Raw genomic sequence first — 20,835 nt, 5'->3', positions numbered from 1 at the left:
ACCCATCATACCATAACAACCCATCATATAGTAACAACCCATCATACCATAACAACCCATTATATAGTAACAACCCATCATACCATAACAACCCATCATATAGTAACAACCCATCATACCATAACAACCCATTATATAGTAACAACCCATCATACCATAACAATCCATCATACCATGACAGCCCGTTATATAGTAACAACCCATTATATAGTAACAACCCATCATACCATAACAACCCATCATACCATAACAAACCATCATACTTAACAACCCATCATACCATAACAACCCATTATATAGTAACAACCCATCATACCATAACAACCATTATATAGTAACAGCCCATCATATAGTAACAACCCATCATACCATAACAACCCATCATATAGAAACAACCCATCATACCATAACAACCCATTATATAGTAACAACCCATCATACCATAACAACCCATTATATAGTAACAACCTATCATACCATAACAACCCATCATATAGTAACAACCCATCATACCATAACAACCCATCATATAGTAACAACCCATCATACCATAACAACCCATTATAACATAACAACCCATTATATAGTAACAACCCATCATACCATAACAAACAATCATACCATAACAACCCATTATATAGGAACAACCCATCATACCATAACAACCCATCATACCATAACAACCCATCATATAGTAACAAACCATCATACCATAACAACCCATTATATAGTAACAACCCATCATACCATAACAACCCATTATATAGTAACAACCCATCATACCATAACAACCCATTATATAGTAACAACCTATCATACCATAACAACCCATCATATAGTAACAACCCATCATACCATAACAACCCATCATACCATAACAACCCATCATACCATAACAACCCATTATACCATAACAACCCATTATATAGTAACAACCCATCATACCATAACAAAACAATCATACCATAACAACCCATTATATAGGAACAACCCATCATACCATAACAAACCATCATACCATATAACAACCCATCATATAGTAACAAACCATCATACCATAACAACCCATTATATAGTAACAACCCATCATACCATAACAACCCATCATATAGTAACAACCCATCATACCATAACAACCCATTATATAGTAACAACCCATCATACCATAACAATCCATCATACCATAACAGCCCATTATATAGTAACAACCCATTATATAGTAACAACCCATCATACCATAACAACCCATCATACCATAACAACCCATCATACATAACAACCCATCATACCATAAGAACCCATTATATAGTAACAACCCATCATACCAAACAACCATCATACCATAACAACCCATTATATGAACAACCCATCATACCATAACAACCCATTATATAGTAACAACCCATTATATAGTAACAACCCATCATACCATAACAAACCCATTATATAGCAACAACCCATCATACCATAAACAACCCATTATATAGTAACAACCCATCATACATCATAACAACCCATTATATAGTAACAACCCATCATACCATAACAACCCATTATATAGGAAACAACCCATTATATAGTTACAACCCATTATATAGTAACAACCCATCATACCATAACAACCCATCATACCATAACAACCCATATATAGTAACAAACCATCATACCATAACAACCCATTATATAGTAATACAACCCATCATACCATAACAACCCATTATATAGTAACAACCCATCATACCAAAACAACCCATTATATAGTAACAACCCATTATATAGTAACAACCCATCATACCATAACAACCCATTATATAGTAACAACCCATCGTACCATAACAACCCATTATATAGTAACAACCCATCATACCAAACAACCCATCATATAGTAACAAACCCATCATACCATAACAACCCATTATATAGTAACAACCCATCATACCATAACAACCCTCATTCATAACCAATAAAAACCCATTTATAGGAACAACCCATCATATAGTAACAACCCATTATATAGTAACAACCCATCATACCACAACAACCCATCATACCATAACAACCATTATATAGGAACAACCCATCATACCATAACAACCCATTATACCATAACAACCCAGTATATAGTAACCCATCATACCATAACAAACCATCATACCATAACAACCCATTATATAGAACAACCCCATCATACCATAACAACCCATCATACCATAACAACCCATCATATAGTAACAACCCATCATACCATAACAACCCATTATATAGTAACAACCCATCATACCATAACAACCATCATATAGTAACAACCCATCATACCATAACAACCCATTATATAGTAAAAACCCATCATACCATAACAACCATCATACCATAACACCCATTATATAGTAACAACCCATTATATAGTAACAACCCATCATACCATAACAACCCATCATACCAGTAACAACCCATCATACCATACAACCCATATACCTAACAAACCATCATACCATAACAACCCATTATATAGTAACAACCCATCATACCATAACAACCATCATACCATAACAACCATTATAATAGAACAACCCATCATACCATAACAACCCATATATAGTAACAACCCATTATACCATAACAACCCATCATACCATAACAACCATTATATAGAACAAACCATCATACCATAACAACCCATTATATAGTAACAACCCATCATACCATAACAACCCATTATATAGTAACAACCCATCATACCATAACAACCCATTATATAGGAACAACCCATTATATAGTAACAACCCATAATAGTAACAACCCATCATACCATAACAACCCATCATACCATAACAACCCATTATATAGTAACAACCCATCATACCATAACAACCCATTATATAGTAACAACCCATCATACCATAACAACCCATTATATAGTAACAACCCATCATACCAAAACAACCATTATATAGGAACAACCCATTATATAGTAACAACCCATCATACCAATACAACCCATTATATAGTAACAACCCATCATACCATAACAACCCATTTATAGTAACAACCCATCATACCATAACAACCCATCATATAGTAACAAACCCATCATACCATAACAACCCATTATATAGTAACAACCCATCATACCATAACAACCCATCATTCCATAACACATTATATAGGAACAACCCATTACCATAACAACCCATTATATAGTAACAACCCATCATACACAAACAAACCATCATACCATAACAACCCATTATATAGGAAACAACCCATCATACCATAACAACCCATTATATAGTAACAACCCATTATTAGTAACAACCCATAATACCATCACAACCCATCATACCATAACAACCATTATATAGTAACAACCCATCATATAGAACAACCCATTATATAGTAACAACCCATCATACCATAACAACCCATATATAGTACAACAACCCATATACCATAACAACCCATATATCATTATATAGTAACAACCCATCATACCAAAACAACCATTATATAGTAACAACCCATCATACCATACCAACCCATCATATAGTAAACAACCCATCATACCAGAACAACCCATCATACCCTAACAACCCATTATATAGTAACAAAACCATCATACCATAACAACCCATTATATAGTACAAAACCCATCATACCATAACAAACCATCATATAGTAACACCCATTCATACCATAACAACCCATCATACCATAACAGCCCATTATATAGTAACAACCCATTATTAGTAACAACCCATCATACCATAACAACCCATCATATAGTAAACAACCCATCATACCATAACAACCCATTATATAGTAACAACCCCATCATACCATAACAACCCATTATATAGGAACAACCCATCATATAGTAACAACCCATCATACCATAACAACCCATTATATAGTAACAACCATCATACATAACAACCATTATATAGTAACAACCCATCATACCATAACAACCATCATATAGTAACAACCCATCATACCATAACAACCCATATAGTATATAGTAACAAACCATCAATACCATAAAAACCCATTATATAGTAACAACCCATCATACCATAACAACCCATCATACCATAAAAGCCCATTATATAGTAACAACCCATCATATAGTAACAACCCATCATACCATAACAACCCATCATATAGAACAACCCATCATACCATAACAACCCATATATAGTAACAACCCATCATACCATAACAACCCATCATACCATAACAACCCATATATAGAACAACCCATTATAAGGAACAACCATCATACCATAACAACCCATTATATAGTAACAACCCATCATACCATAACAACCAATCATACCAGAACAACCCATTATATAGGAACAAACCCATCATACCATAACAACCCATTATATAGGAACAACCCATCATACCATAACAACCCCTATATAGTAACAAACCCATTATATAGTAACAACCCATCATACCATAACAACCCATTATATAGTAACAACCCATCATACCATAACAACCCATTATATAGTAACAACCCATCATACCATAACAACCCATTATATAGTAACAACCCATCATACCATAACAACCCATCATATAGAAACAACCCATCATACCATAACAACCCATTATATAGTAACAACCCATCATACCATAACAACCCATTATATATAGTAACAACCCATCATATAGTAACAACCATCATACCATAACAAACCCATCATATAGGAACAACCATCATACCATAACAACCCATTATACCATAACAACCCATTATAGTAACAACCAATCATACCATAACAAACCAATCATACCATAAACAACCCATTATATAGTAACAAACCATATACCCCAACAACCCATTATATAGTACAACCATCATACCATAACAACCCATATATAGGAAACAACCCATCATACCATAACAACAAAATCATACCAAACAACCCATTATATAGTAACAACCCATCATATAGTAACAACCCATCATACCATAACAACCCATCATACCATAACAACCCATCATACCAAACAACCCATTATATAGGAACAACCCATTATATAGTAACAACCCATCATACCATAACAACCCATCATACCATAACAACCCATTATATAGTAACAACCATATACCATAACAACCCAATTATATAGTAACAACCCATCATACCATAACAACCATTATATAGTAACAACCCATCATACCATAACAACCATATATAGGAACAACCCATCATACCATAACAACCCATATATAAAACAACCCACATTATATAGTAACAACACATCATACCATAACAAACCATTATATATAGGAACAACCCATGATATAGTTACAACCATTATATAGTAACAACCCATCATACCATAACAACCCATTATATAGGAACAACCCATCATACCATAACAACCCATATATAGTAACCAACCCATTATATAGTAAAAACCCATCATACCATAACAACCCATTATATAGTAACAACCATTAATAGTAACAACCATCATACCATAACAACCCATCATACCATACCACCCATTATATAGTAAAAACCCATTATATAGTAACAACCCATCATACCATAAAAACCCATCATACCATAACAACCCATCATACCATAAACAACCCATCATACCATAACCAACAGCTACCATACCAACCATAATACCATAACAACCCATATATAGTAAAACCCATCATACCATCACAACCCATCATACAATAACAGACCATATATAGTAACAACCCATCATATAGTAACAACCCATCATACCATAACAACCCAATTATAGTAACATAACAACCCATCATACCATAACAACCCATTATATAGTAACAACCCATCATACCATAACAACCCATTTATAGTAACAACCCAACATTACTCAAACAACCCATCATATAGTAAAACAACCCATCATACCATAACAACCCATCATATAGTAACAACCCATATACCATAACAACCCATCATACCCTAAAAACCCATTCTAGTAAACAACCCATTCATACAAACAAACAACCCATTATATAGGACCAAACCCATCATACCATAACAACCCATCATATAGTAACAACCCATCATACCATAACAACCCATCTACCATAACAGCCCATTATAATAGTAACAACCCCATATGTAACAAACCCATCATACAATAACAACCATTATACCTTAACAACCACATCATACTAACACAACCATTATATAGTAACAACCCATCATACCATAACAACCCATTATATAGTAACAACCCATCATATATAGTAACAACCCATCATACCATAACAAACCCATCTATAGACAACCATCATACCAATAACAACCATTATATAGTAACAACCCATCATACCAACAACCCAGTATATTAGTAACAACCATCATACCATAACAACCCATTATATAGTAACAAACCCATCATACAATAAACAACCCATCATACCATAAAAGCCATTATATAGTAACAACCCATCATATAGTAACAACCCATCATACCATAAACCCATATATAGGAACAAACCCATCATACCATAACAACCCATTATATATAACAACCCATTATATAGTAACAACCCTTTATATAGTAACAACCCATCATACCATAACAACCCATTTATTAGAGAACAACCCATCATACCATAACAACCCTTATATAGTAACAACCCATCATACCATAACAACCCATCATATAGAAACAACCCATATACCATAACAACCCATTATATAGTAACAACCCATCATACCATAACAACCCATATATAGTAGTAACAACCTATCATACCATAAACAACCCATCATATAGTAACAACCCATCATACCATAACAACCCATCATATAGGAACAACCCATCATACCATAACAACCCATTATACCATAACAACCCATTATATAGTAACAACCCATCATACCATAACAAACAATCATACCCTAACAACCCATTATATAGTAACAACCCATCATACCCCAACAACCCATTATATAGTACCAACCCATCATTCCATAACAACCCATCATATAGGAACAACCCATCATACCATAACAACCCATCATACCAAAGCAGCCCATTATATAGTAACAACCCATCATATAGTAACAACCCATCATACATAACAACCCATCATACCATAACAAACCCATCATACCAAACAACCCATTATATAGGAACAACCCATTATATAGTAAACAACCCATCATACCATAACAACCCATCATACCATAACAACCCATTATATAGTAACAACCATCATACCATAACAACCCATTATATAGTAACAACCCATCATACCATAACAAACCCATTATATAGTAACAACCCATCATACCATAAACAACCCATTATATAGGAACAACCCATCATACCATAACAACCCATTATATAATAACAACCCATTATATAGTAACAGCACATCATACCATAACAACCCATTATATAGGAACAACCCATTATATAGTTACAACCCATTATATAGTAACAACCCATCATACCATAACAACCCATTATATAGGAACAACCCATCATACCATAACAACCCATTATATAGTAACAACCCATCATACCATAACAACCCATTATATAGTAACACCCATCATACCATAACAACCCATTATATAGTAACAACCCATCATACCATAACAACCATTATATAGTAACAACCCATCATACCATAACAACCCATTATATAGGAACAACCCATTATTAGTTACAACCCATTATATATAGTAACAACCCATCATACCATAACAACCCATCATACCATAACAACCCATTATATAGGAACAACCCATCATACCATAACAACCCATTATATAGTAACAACCATATATAAGTAACAACCCATCATACCATAACAACCCATTATATAGTAATAACCCATCATACACATAACAACCCCATTAGATTATAGTAACAACCCATCATACCCAAAACAACCCATTATAAAGTAACACACCCATTCTATAGTAACAACCCATCATCCACCAATCCAACCCATTATATACTAACAACCCATCGTAACATAACAACCCATTATATAGGAACAACCCCATCATACCATAACAACCCATTATATAGTAACAACCCATTATATAGTAACAACCCATCATACCATAACAACCCATTATATAGAAACAACCCATCATACCATAACAACCCATTATTATAGTAACAACCCATCATACCATAACAACCCCATTATATAGTAACAACCCATTATATAGTAACAACCCATCATACACAACAACCTATCATACCATAACAACCCATTATATAGGAACAACCCATCATACCAATACAACCCATTATATAGTAACAACCCATCGTACCATAACAACCCATTATATAGGAACAACCCATCATACCATAACAACCCATTATATAGTAACAACCCAGTATATAGTAACCAACCCATCATACCCATAACAACCCATTAATAGAAACAACCCATCATACCATAACAACCCATTATATAGTAACAACCCATCATACCATAACAACCCCATTATTATAGTAACAACCCATTATATAGTAACAACCCATCATACCACAACAACCTATCATACCATAACAACCCATTATATAGGAACAACCCATCATACCATAACAACCCATTATATAGTAACAACCCATCATACCATAACAACCCATTATATAGTAACAACCCATTATATAGTAACAACCCATCATACCATAACAACCCATCATACCATAACAACCCATCATACCATAACAACCCATCATACCATAACAACCCATCATACCATAACAACCCATCATACCATAACAACCCATCATACCATAACAACCCAATTATATAGTAACAACCATCATACCATCACAACCCATCATACCATAACAGACCATTATATAGTAACAACCCATCATATAGTAACAACCCATCATACCATAACAACCCATTATATACTAACAACCCATCATACCACAACAACCCATTATATAGTAACAACCCATCATACCATAACAACCCATTATATAGTAACAACCCAACATACCAAACAACCCATATAGTAGTAACAACCCATCATACCATAACAACCCATCATATAGTAACAACCCATCATACCATAACCAACCCATCATACCCTAACAACCCATTATATAGTAACAACCCATCATATCCATAACAACCCATTATATAGTACCAACCCATCATTACCATAACAACCCATCATTATAGTAACAACCCATCATACCATAACAACCCATCATACCATAACAGCCCATTATATAGTAACAACCCATCATACCATAACAACCCATCATACCATAAAAGCCCATTATATAGTAACAACCCATTATATAGTAACAACCCATCATACCATAACAACCCATCATACCATAACAACCCATTATATAGGAACAACCCATTATAAAGGAACAACCCATCATACCATAACAACCCATTATATAGTAACCAATCCATCATACATAACAACCCATCATATCAGAACAACCCAGTTATATAGGAACAACCCATCATACCATAACAACCCATTATATAGGAACAACCCATCATACCATAACAACCCATTATATAGTAACAACCCATATATTAGTAACAACCCTTCATACCATAACAGCCCATTATATAGTAACAACCATCATACCATAACAACCCATTATATAGTAACAACCCATCATACCATAACAACCCATTATATAGTAACAACCCATCATACCATAACAACCCATCATATAGAAACAACCCATCATACCATCACACCCATTATATAGTAACAACCCCATCATACCATAACAACCCATTATATAGTAACAACCTATCATAACCATAACAAACCCATCATATAGTAACAACCCATCATACCATAACAACCCATCATATAGGAACAACCCATTCATACCATAACAACCCATCATACCAAAGCAGCCCATTATATAGTAACAACCCATCATATAGTAACAACCCCCATCATACCATAACAACCCCATCATACCATAACAACCCATCATACCAAAACAACCCATTATATAGGAACAACCCATTATATAGTAACAACCACTCATACCATAACAACCCATCATACCATAACAACCCATTATATGTAACAACCCATCATACCATAACAACCCATTATATAGTAACAACCCATCATTACCATATAACAACCCATTATATAGTAACAACCCATCATACCATAACAACCCATTATATAGGAACAACCCATCATACCATAACAACCATTATATAATAACAACCCATTATATAGGAACAGCACTCATACCCAACAACCCATTATATAGGAACAACCCATTATATAGTTACAACCCATTATATAGTAACAACCCATCATACCATAACAACCCATCTACCATAACAACCCATTATATAGGAACAACCATCATACCATAACAACCCATATATCGTAACCAACCCATTATATAGTAAACAACCCATCATACCATAACCAACCCATTATATCAGTAACAACCCATCATACCATAACAAACCCATTATATAGTAACAACCCATTATATAGTAACAACCCATTATATAGTAACAACCACCATACCATAACAACCCATATATAGGAACAACCCATTATATAGTTACAACCCATTATATAGTAACAACCCATACATACCATAACAACCCATCATACCATAACAACCCATTATATAGGAACAACCCATCATACCAAACAACCCATTATATAGTAACAACCCATTATATAGTAACAACCCATCATACCATAACAACCCATTATATAGTAATAACCCAATCATACCATAACAACCCATTATATAGTTAACAACCCATCATACCAAAAACAACCCATATATAGTAACAACCCCCATTATTATAGTAACAACCCATCATACAATACAACCCATTATATAGTAACACCCATCGTACCATAACAACCCCATTATATAGGAACAACCATCATACCCATAACAACCCATTATATAGTAACAACCCATTATATAGTAACAACCCATCATTACCATAACAACCCATTATATAGAAACAACCCATCATACCATAACAACCCATTATATAGTAACAACCCATCATACCATAACAACCCATTATATAGTAACAACCCATTATATAGTAACAACCCATCATACCACAACAACCTATCATACCATAACAACCCATTATATAGGAACACACCGATCATACCATAACAACCCATTATATAGTAACAACATCATACCATTACAACCATCATACCATAACAACCCATTATATAGTAACAACCCCATTATATAGTAACAACCCATTATATAGTAACAACCCATCATACCATAACAACCCATCATACCATAACAACCCATCATACCATAACAACCCATCATACCATAACAACCCATTATATAGTAACAACCCCATCATACCATCACAACCCATCATACCATAACAGACCATTATATAGTAACAACCCATCATATAGTAACAACCCCATCATACCATAACAACCCATTATATAGTAACAACCCATCATACCATAACAACCCATTATATAGTAACAACCCATCATACCATAACAACCCATTATATAGTAACAACCCAACACACCAAACAACCCATTATATAGTAACAACCACATCATACCATAACAACCCATCATATAGTAACAACCACTCATACCCTAACAACCCATTATATAGGTAACAACCCATCATACCATAACAACCCATTATATAGTACCCAACCCATCATACCATAACAACCCATCATATAGTAACAACCCATCATACCATAACAACCCATCATACCATAACAGCCCATTATATAGTAACAACCCATCATATAGGAACAACCCATCATACCATAACAACCCATCATACCTTAACAACCCATCATACCGTAACAACCCATTATATAGTAACAAACCCATCATACCATAACAACCCATTATATAGTAACAGCCCATCATATAGTAACAACCCATCATAACCATAACAACCCATCATATAGTAACAACCATCATACCATAACAACCATTATATAGTAACAACCCATCATACCATAACAACCAATCATATAGTAACAACCCATCATACCATAACAACCCAGTATATAGTAACAACCCATCATACCATAACAACCCATTATATAGTAACAACCCATCATACCATAACAACCCATCATATAGAAACAACCCATCATACCATAACAACCCATTATATAGTAACAACCCATCATACCATAACAACCCATTATATAGTAACAACCCATCATACCATAACAACCCATCATATAGTAACAACCCATCATACCATAAGAACCCATTATATAGTAACAACCCATCATACCATAACAACCCATCATACCATAACAACCCATTATATAGGAACAACCCATTATAAAGGAACAACCCATCATACCTTAACAACCCATTATATAGTAACAACCCATCATACCATAACAACCCATCATACCATAACAACCCATTATATAGGAACAACCCATTATAAAGGAACAACCCATCATACCTTAACAACCCATTATATAGTAACAACCCATCATACCATAACAACCCATCATACCAGAACAACCCATTATATAGGAACAACCAAATCAAATCAAATCAAATCAAATGTATTTATATAGCCCTTCGTACATCAGCTGATATCTCAAAGTGCTGTACAGAAACCCAGCCTAAAACCCCAACAGCAAGCAATGCAGGTGGAGAAGCACGGTGGCTAGGAAAAACTCCCTAGAAAGGCCAATACCTAGGAAGAAACCTAGAGAGGAACCAGGCTATGTGGGGTGGCCAGTCCTCTTCTGGCTGTGCCGGGTGGAGATTATAACAGAACATGGTCAAGATGTTCAATGTTCATAAATGACCAGCATGGTCGAATAATAATAAGGCAGAACAGTTGAAACTAGAGCAGCAGCACAGTCAGGTGGAAGTTGAAACTGGAGCAGCAGCATGGCCAGGTAGACTGGGGACAGCAAGGAGTCATCATGTCAGGTAGTCCTGGGGCATGGTCCTAGGGCTCAGGTCAGTTGAAACTGGAACAGCAGCATGGCCAGGTGGACTGGGGACAGCAAGGAGTCATCATGTCAGCTAGTCCTGGGGCATGGTCCTAGGGCTCAGGTCCTCCGAGAGAGAGAAAGAAAGAGAGAAGGAGAGAATTAGAGAACGCACACTTAGATTCACACAGGACACCGAATAGGACAGGAGAAGTACTCCAGATATAACAAACTGACCCCAGCCCCCCGACACATAAACTACTGCAGCATAAATACTGGAGGCTGAGACAGGAGGGGTCAGGAGACACTGTGGCCCCATCCGAGGACACCCCCGGACAGGGCCAAACAGGAAGGATATAACCCCACCCCACTTTGCCAAAGCACAGCCCCCACACCACTAGAGGGATATCTTCAACCACCAACTTACCATCCTGAGACAAGGCTGAGTATAGCCCACAAAGATCTCCGCCACGGCACAACCCAAGGGGGGGGGGGGCGCCAACCCAGACAGGATGACCACAACAGTGAATCAACCCACTCAGGTGACGCACCCCCTCCAGGGACGGCATGAGAGAGCCCCAGCAAGCCAGTGACTCAGCCCCTGTAATAGGGTTAGAGGCAGAGAATCCCAGTGGAAAGAGGGGGAACCGGCCAGGCAGAGACAGCAAGGGCGGTTCGTTGCTCCAGAGCCTTTCCGTTCACCTTCCCACTCCTGGGCCAGACTACACTCAATCATATGACCCACTGAAGAGATGAGTCTTCAGTAAAGACTTAAAGGTTGAGACCGAGTTTGCGTCTCTCACATGGGTAGGCAGACCGTTCCATAAAAATGGAGCTCTATAGGAGAAAGCCCTGCCTCCAGCTGTTTGCTTAGAAATTCTAGGGACAATTAGGAGGCCTGCGTCTTGTGACCGTAGCGTACGTATAGGTATGTACGGCAGGACCAAATCAGAGAGATAGGTAGGAGCAAGCCCATGTAATGCTTTGTAGGTTAGCAGTAAAACCTTGAAATCAGCCCTTGCTTTGACAGGAAGCCAGTGTAGAGAGGCTAGCACTGGAGTAATATGATCAAATTTTTTTGGTTCTAGTCAGGATTCTAGCAGCCGTATTTAGCACTAACTGAAGTTTATTTAGTGCTTTATCCGGGTAGCCGGAAAATAGAGCATTGCAGTAGTCTAACCTAGAAGTGACAAAAGCATGGATTAATTTTTCTGCATCATTTTTGGACAGAAAGTTTCTGATTTTTGCAATGTTACGTAGCTGGAAAAAAGCTGTCCTCGAAATGGTCTTGATATGTTCTTCAAAAGAGAGATCAGGGTCCAGAGTAACGCCGAGGTCCTTCAAAGTTTTATTTGAGACGACTGTACAACCATTAAGATTAATTGTCAGATTCAACAGAAGATCTCTTTGTTTCTTGGGACCTAGAACAAGCATCTCTGTTTTGTCCGAGTTTAATAGTAGAAAGTTTGCAGCCATCCACTTCCTTATGTCTGAAACACATGCTTCTAGCGAGGGCAATTTTGGGGCTTCCCCAATTTTGGGGCTTCACCATGTTCCATAACAACCCATCATACCATAACAACCCATTATATAGGAACAACCCATCATACCATAACAACCCATTATATAGTAACAACCCATTATATAGTAACAACCCTTCATACCATAACAACCCATTATATAGTAACAACCCATCATACCATAACAACCCATTATATAGTAACAACCCATCATACCATAACAACCCATTATATAGTAACAACCCATCATACCATAACAACCCATCATATAGAAACAACCCATCATACCATAACAACCCATTATATAGTAACAACCCATCATACCATAACAACCCATTATATAGTAACAACCTATCATACCATAACAACCCATCATATAGTAACAACCCATCATACCATAACAACCCATCATATAGTAACAACCCATCATACCATAACAACCCATTATACCATAACAACCCATTATATAGTAACAACCCATCATACCATAACAAACAATCATACCATAACAACCCATTATATAGGAACAACCCATCATACCATAACAACCCATCATACCATAACAACCCATCATATAGTAACAAACCATCATACCATAACAACCCATTATATAGTAACAACCCATCATACCATAACAACCCATCATATAGTAACAACCCATCATACCATAACAACCCATTATATAGTAACAACCCATCATACCATAACAATCCATCATACCATAACAGCCCATTATATAGTAACAACCCATTATATAGTAACAACCCATCATACCATAACAACCCATCATACCATAACAACCCATCATACCTTAACAACCCATCATACCATAACAACCCATTATATAGCAACAACCCATCATACCATAACAACCCATTATATAGTAACAGCCCATCATATAGTAACAACCCATCATACCATAACAACCCATCATATAGTAACAACCCATCATACCATAACAACCATTATATAGTAACAACCCATCATACCATAACAACCAATCATATAGTAACAACCCATCATACCATAACAACCCAGTATATAGTAACAACCCATCATACCATAACAACCCATTATATAGTAACAACCCATCATACCATAACAACCCATCATATAGGAACAACCCATCATACCATAAGAACCGATTATATAGTAACAACCCATCATACCACAACAACCCATCATTCCATAACAGCCCATTATATAGGAACAACCCATTATATAGTAACAACCCATTATATAGTAACAACCCATCATACCATAACAACCCATTATATAGTAACAACCCATTATATAGTAACAACCCATCATACCATAACAACCCATTATATAGTAACAACCCATCATACCATAACAACCCATCATATAGTAACAACCCATCATACCATAACAACCCATCATACCATAAAAGCCCATTATATAGTAACAACCCATCATATAGTAACAACCCATCATACCATAACAACCCATCATATAGGAACAACCCATCATACCATAAGAACCCATTATATAGTAACAACCCATCATACCATAACAACCCATCATACCATAACAACCCATTATATAGGAACAACCCATTATATAGGAACAACCCATCATACCATAACAACCCATCATACCATAACAACCCATTATATAGTAACAACCCATCATACCATAACAACCCATTATATAGTAACAACCCATCATACCATAAGAACCCATTATATAGTAACAACCCATTATATAGTAACAACCCATCATACCATAACAACCCATCATACCATAACAACCCATCATACCATAACAACCCATTATATAGTAACAACCCATCATACCATAACAACCCATCATATAGTAACAACCCATCATACCATAACAACCCAGTATATAGTAACAACCCATCATACCATAACAACCCATTATATAGTAACAACCCATCATACCATAACAACCCATCATATAGTAACAACCCATCATACCATAACAACCCATCATACCCTAACAACCCATTATATAGTAACAACCCATCATACCCCAACAACCCATTATATAGTACCAACCCATCATACCATAACAACCCATCATATAGTAACAACCCATCATACCATAACAACCCATCATACCAAAGCAGCCCATTATATAGTAACAACCCATCATATAGTAACAACCCATCATACCATAACAACCCATCATACCATAACAACCCATCATACCATAACAACCCATTATATAGGAACAACCCATTATATAGTAACAACCCATCATACCATAACAACCCATCATACCATAACAACCCATTATATAGTAACAACCCATCATACCATAACAACCCATTATATAGTAACAACCCATCATACCATAACAACCCATTATATAGTAACAACCCATCATACCATAACAACCCATTATATAGGAACAACCCATCATACCAGAACAACCCATTATATAGTAACAACCCATTATATAGTAACAGCACATCATACCATAACAACCCATTATATAGGAACAACCCATTATATAGTTACAACCCATTATATAGTAACAACCCATCATGCCATAACAACCCATTATACCATAACAACCCATTATATAGGAACAACCCATCATGCCATAACAACCCATTATATAGTAACAACCCATTATATAGTAACAACCCATCATACCATAACAACCCATTATATAGTAACAACCCATCATACCATAACAACCCATTATATAGTAACAACCCATCATACCATAACAACCCATCATACCATAACAACCGATTATATAGTAACAACCCATCATACCATAACAAACCATTATATAGGAACAACCCATTATATAGTTACAACCCATTATATAGTAACAACCCATCATACCATAACAACCCATCATACCATAACAACCCATTATATAGGAACAACCCATCATACCATAACAACCCATTATATAGTAACAACCCATTATATAGTAACAACCCAGCATACCATAACAACCCATTATATAGTAATAACCCATCATACCATAACAACCCATTATATAGTAACAACCCATCATACCAAAACAACCCATTATATAGTAACAACCCATTATATAGGAACAATCCATCATACCAATACAACCCATTATATAGTAACAACCCATCGTACCATAACAACCCATTATATAGGAACAACCCATCATACCATGACAACCCATTATATAGTAACAACCCATTATATAGTAACAACCCATCATACCATAACAACCCATTATATAGAAGCAACCCATCATACCATAACAACCCATTATATAGTAACAACCCATCATACCATAACAACCCATTATATAGTAACAACCCATTATATATTAACAACCCATCATACCACAACAACCTATCATACCATAACAACCCATTATATAGGAACAACCCATCATACCATAACAACCCATTATATAGTAACAACCATCATACCATAACAACCCATCATACCATAACAACCCATTATATAGTAACAACCCATTATATAGTAACAACCCATCATACCATAACAACCCATTATATAGGAACAACCCATCATACCATAACAACCCATTATATAGCAACAACCCATTATATAGTAACAACCCATCATACCATAACAACCCATTATATAGTAACAACTCATTATATAGTAACAACCCATCATACCATAACAACCTATCATACCATAACAACCCATTTTATAGGAACAACCCATCATACCATAACAACCCATTATATAGTAACAACCCATCATACCATAACAACCCATCATACCATAACAACTCATTTTATAGGAACAACCCATTATATAGTAACAACCCATTATATAGTAACAACCCATCATACCATAACAACCCATCATATAATAACAACCCATTATATAGTAACAACCCAGCATACCATAACAACCCATTATATAGTAACAACCCATTATATAGTAACAACCCATCGTACCATAACAACCCATTATATAGGAACAACCCATCATACCATGACAACCCATTATATAGTAACAACCCATTATATAGTAACAACCCATCATACCATAACAACCCATTATATAGAAACAACCCATCATACCATAACAACCCATTATATAGTAACAACCCATCATACCATAACAACCCATTATATAGTAACAACCCATTATATATTAACAACCCATCATACCACAACAACCTATCATACCATAACAACCCATTATATAGGAACAACCCATCATACCATAACAACCCATTATATAGTAACAACCATCATACCATAACAACCCATCATACCATAACAACCCATTATATAGTAACAACCCATTATATAGTAACAACCCATCATACCATAACAACCCATTATATAGGAACAACCCATCATACCATAACAACCCATTATATAGCAACAACCCATTATATAGTAACAACCCATCATACCATAACAACCCATTATATAGTAACAACTCATTATATAGTAACAACCCATCATACCATAACAACCTATCATACCATAACAACCCATTTTATAGGAACAACCCATCATACCATAACAACCCATTATATAGTAACAACCCATCATACCATAACAACCCATCATACCATAACAACTCATTTTATAGGAACAACCCATTATATAGTAACAACCCATTATATAGTAACAACCCATCATACCATAACAACCCATCATATAATAACAACCCATTATATAGTAACAACCCAGCATACCATAACAACCCATTATATAGTAACAACCCATTATATAGTAACAACCCATCATACCATAACAACCCATTATATAGTAACAACCCATCATACCATAACAACCCATTATATAGTAACAAACCATCATACCATAACAACCCATTATATAGGAACAACCCATCATACCATAACAACCCATTATATAGTAACAACCCATCATACCATAACAACCCATCATACCAGAACAACCCATTATATAGGAACAACCCATCATACCATAACAACCCATTATATAGTAACAACCCATCATACCATAACAACCCATCATAACATAACATACCATTATATAGTAACAACCCATCATATAGTAACAACACATCATATAGTAACAACCCATCATACCATAACAACCCATTATATAGTAACAACCCATCATACCATAACAACCCATCATATAGTAACAACCCATCATACCATAACAATCCATCATACCATAACAGCCCATTATATAGTAACAACCCATTATACCGTAACAACCCATCATGCCATAACAACCCATCATACCATAACAACCCATCATACCATAACAACCCATCATACCATAACAACCCATCATACCATAACAACCCATCATACCATAACAACCCATTATATAGTAACAGCCCATCATATAGTAACAACCCATCATACCATAACAATCCATCATATAGTAACAACCCTTCATACCACAACAACCCATTATATAGGAACAACCCATCATACCATAACAACCCATTATATAGGAACAACCCATCATACCATAACAACCCATCATATAGAAACAACCCATCATACCATAACAACCCATTATATAGTAACAACCCATCATATAGGAACAACCCATTATATAGTAACAACCCATCATACCATAACAACCCATCATATAGTAACAACCCATCATACCATAAAAGCCCATTATATAGTAACAACCCATCATATAGTAACAACCCATCATACCATAACAACCCATCATATAGGAACAACCCATCATACCATAAGAACCCATTATATAGTAACAACCCATCATACCATAACAACCCATTATATAGTAACAACCCATCATACCATAACAACCCATTATATAGTAACAACCCATCATACCATAACAACCCATTATATAGTAACAACCCATCATACCATAACAACCCATCATATAGTAACAACCCATCATACCCTAACAACCCATTATATAGTAACAACCCATCATACCATAACAGCCCATTATATAGTAACAACCCATTATATAGTAACAACCCATTATACCGTAACAACCCATCATACCATAACAAACCATCATACCATAACAACCAATCATACCATAACAACCCATCATACCAAAACAACCCATTATATATTAACAACCCATCAAATCAAATCAAATCAAATTTATTTATATAGCCCTTCGTACATCAGCTGATATCTCAAAGTGCTGTACAGAAACCCAGCCTAAAACCCCAAACAGCAAGCAATGCAGGTGGAGAAGCACGGTGGCTAGGAAAAACTCCCTAGAAAGGCCAATACCTAGGAAGAAACCTAGAGAGGAACCAGGCTATGTGGGGTGGCCAGTCCTCTTCTGGCTGTGCCGGGTGGAGATTATAACAGCACATGGTCAAGATGTTCAATGTTCATAAATGACCAGCATGGTCGAATAATAATAAGGCAGAACAG

The sequence above is a fragment of the Oncorhynchus kisutch genome, linkage group LG12 (genome assembly GCF_002021735.2).
Source record: "Oncorhynchus kisutch isolate 150728-3 linkage group LG12, Okis_V2, whole genome shotgun sequence".
In the NCBI taxonomy this organism is placed as follows: Eukaryota; Metazoa; Chordata; class Actinopteri; order Salmoniformes; family Salmonidae; genus Oncorhynchus; species Oncorhynchus kisutch.
The sequence above is the reverse complement of the archived record's forward strand: the minus strand, read 5'-3'. Positions refer to the sequence as shown.